The sequence below is a fragment of the Orycteropus afer genome, unplaced genomic scaffold (genome assembly GCF_000298275.1).
Source record: "Orycteropus afer afer isolate SDZICR_OR568_19922 unplaced genomic scaffold, OryAfe1.0 scaffold00058, whole genome shotgun sequence".
Taxonomy (NCBI): Eukaryota; Metazoa; Chordata; class Mammalia; order Tubulidentata; family Orycteropodidae; genus Orycteropus; species Orycteropus afer.
The window spans coordinates 1,885,499-1,888,668 of NW_006921645.1; the positions used below are offsets into that span (position 1 = coordinate 1,885,499).

Sequence of the window (3,170 nt, forward strand, 5' to 3'; positions counted from 1 at the left end):
CAATGAGTCTTACTGTGCAATTTTTCACTGTCTCGAATCTCATCCTATTATTCTTGATCAACTCACCACATGAGTCACAGCTGGGTCTGTGTCTCTGACACACGGTGTGTGACATCAGTAGAAGGGCTTGTCATCTGAGCACACAGGGCCACCCCGAGCTCTGGGAATGCATAGAGGCCTAGGATGCTGAAGGAGTGAATGGTTATGAGCAGATGGTCAAGCCCAACATAACTGACCAGACTACAACCCAGAATCCCTAAGGTATTGACCAAGGAAAACTCCTCCACAGCTCAAGGTCATCAGTGAGCTGCCCTGTAGACACTCACTGGATTAAAGGCGGACAGGTGGCAGGGAGAGAGGCTTGTCCACAAGCATTTTGGGGCTGCATGCACAAATCCATTCTCCACAGTAAGGGCCGGCAGTGTCTCTGACAGCAAGCAAACACTAGAGTCTGGGTTGGACTCCCAAGGCCAGATTTCTCCTTCATCACCCTTCCAGGTTCCCTATCTCTGTGCAACTTGGGGCCAAGTGTAAATGACTATGTGCTGAAGAGCAACAGGAAGGGACACCAAAACAGAAGTGAGGCTTAAGTAAGGTAGAAGCCTGGCATAAGACAACCCCAGAAAGCTTCTCCATCCTCATTCTGTTGGTCTAACATTCCCTGCTTTAGCCAAGTCCACTATTATGGACAATTTCATCACAGCACTCAAATCCGGCTCTTTCTGGCTGGGAAGCTCTTCTAGACTGCAGCATTACCCAGCAATGTGAGCTTGCCAGGACTTCTCTCTAAGAGGCCACTGCATGCTCTGGTGGGCAGGAAGCATCTTACCCAGAAAATATAGAGAGGTCTCTGGTTTGAGGCCTGTTTGGGGTCTGCTTGGAACCAGTCAGAGGGAAAATCTTGGCACCTGAGTCCCCATCAGGCACACTTGGGATGCACGAATCAGGGCCAGATGGATGAAATTACCCTTGAAAAGTGAGCAAGATTACAATACTGGGCCAGGCAGGAGGGCACAGGCATTCAGGGGTGAAAATGCCTGGGCTGTGTTGTGCTGGAGCCCAGCCATGGGAGAGAACACTGAATATGGTGACAAAGCTCCCAGTGTTGCCAAGTTTGGAGAGTTAGCTCAGGGCTTTGGGCTGAAGAGGCAGAGATGCTGGTTACTAGCACCTGAGATGGGATTGGAGTACCTCGAAGTCTTTACCACCCAGACCCTAGCCTCTATTCTAACTCTGCCCACACTGAAGTTCACAAGGTTCTTAAAACCTATTAGAACTTTCCATCAAGGACAGAGTCATGCTTGGGTATTGGCTATTGCCTTAGAGTGCTAGAGTCCTCAAAAAGTAACTGCTGACTTTATTCACTGGCTGTGAGCTTTGTGGCACAGTCAGTCACCAAATTAGTGACATGCATCAGATTGACTTGTACAACTGTTAGTTGATGTCCACATATGAAAGGATGATATTTAAGAGATTTTGTTACAGGAGTGTATAGAATATCCATAGAATGCTATGAGATAGCCTCTGATCCTGCCTCTGACTTATCCTGGTCTTATGAAATAAGTCATCCAGGTTACTTTGGAAAGGTTGGTATGAGATATTACCACTTGACGAGGAACCAGAGTTTCTGTCCAAGTGTCAACCTCAATAAATTGTAGACCCCGGTCAGTGAATAGACCAGGGTAAATGCTGCCAAAAATAAGACTGGAGCCGCGCCCATCATTGATGTGGTGTGATTGGGCTACTACAAAGTCCTAGAGAAGGGAAAGCTCCCAAAGCAACCTGTCATTGTGAAGGCCAAATTCTTCAGCAGAAGAGATGAGAAGATTAAGGGTATCAGGGGGAAAAGGAAGGGGGCTTTTGTCTTTGTGGCTTGAAGCTACGTGGAGGTTAATTAAATGTCAAGTGCTTTTTCCTTGAAACAAACAAACAAAAAAGTATTAGAACTTTCCAAATTGTCTTCAGGCCAGGACTATCTCCAAGCTATGCCTTTTCATTAATAATGATGATGGGGTTGCTACAGGAGCATAATCCATGTAGAAAGGGAGGGAGAAATGCCTAACTCTCTGAATGGAAAGAAAAGAGTCTGCCATGGAATTAGGCCAGATGTGAGATAATCCAGGTAGCTAAATAGGAGCAAGTGAACCAAGGACCAAGAGGTGAGGTAGGCAACAGAGTCTAGGTACCATGTACAGAACCCTAAGCCAGAAGGTGAACAAACATGCAGAAACAGAGCCAATGACAAGGGACAAACAGAAAGGGAGAGCAGCTTGTAAAAGGTACCAGATGCAAGGATAGGAGTTTGATTCTGAGCCAGAGGATATCCAACAAGCTGTCCTTCCTTTGGGACCTGGTCCCTTGCTCCCCCTCCCAATGCATTGCCACACAATTTCCCTCACATTTCTGTGCCTGCCCCACCATACTTTGCCTGATTTTTGTGTATCCCTGGGAGGTAACAAACACAAGCCAGAGTTAGTACTCAGTGACAGTATGTTGAGTAGATGAATAAACTACACTGAGAACCATGCCCCACCTCAGAGCTGAGGCCTGAAACATATCAAACTGGAGAGCATATTAGAGGCTCTCCCTTTCTGGCCCATGTGATTCTGCGACTAACTCACTTGTCCAGCCTCCATCTCTCTGGAAGTCCAGAGGCTGAACCAATATAGTTCATCTCTGAATGGGCACATGAATGGCTATGCTCAGGTATTGATTTCCTGACAAGAAAATATCCCATAAGAACATTTCCTTCTACCTTCTCTTGCTTGGTGATGTTATCTATACTCATAGCCTTAAATGCCATCTCTAAGACTTGATGGCTTCCAAATAGCTATCTCCAGCCCTGTTCTCTGCTCTGAAATTCAGACCCATATTTACTGCTTTCTGTTTGGATGTCTAATCAGCATTATAAACTTAACATAATCTAAGTTAGCTCCTGACCAACCCAGCAAAACCTATGTCACCCAACACTTTCTCCTTCTCAGAAAACAGCAACTCCATTCTTCTGATTACTAAACCAAAAGTCATCTTTGATTCCTATTTCATATACCTACATCTAACTCAGCAGCAAATGCTGCCAGTTCAACTTGCAAATTATATCAAGGCTTCAGTGGCTTCTCACTGCCTCCAACACTAATAACCCCAATGTGGGCCAACTTCATCTCTTATGA

The 3,170-nt window shown here is 45.7% G+C and overlaps 1 non-coding gene across 1 annotated transcript; it reads left to right on the plus strand.

Moving 5' to 3' along the window:
- Positions 1-1,282: 1,282 nt before the first annotated feature.
- Positions 1,283-1,412, plus strand: LOC122149892. The gene has a single exon (XR_006163384.1). It is a non-coding gene; the product is annotated as a small nucleolar RNA SNORA3/SNORA45 family (small nucleolar RNA).
- The last annotated feature ends 1,758 nt before the right edge of the window (positions 1,413-3,170 follow it).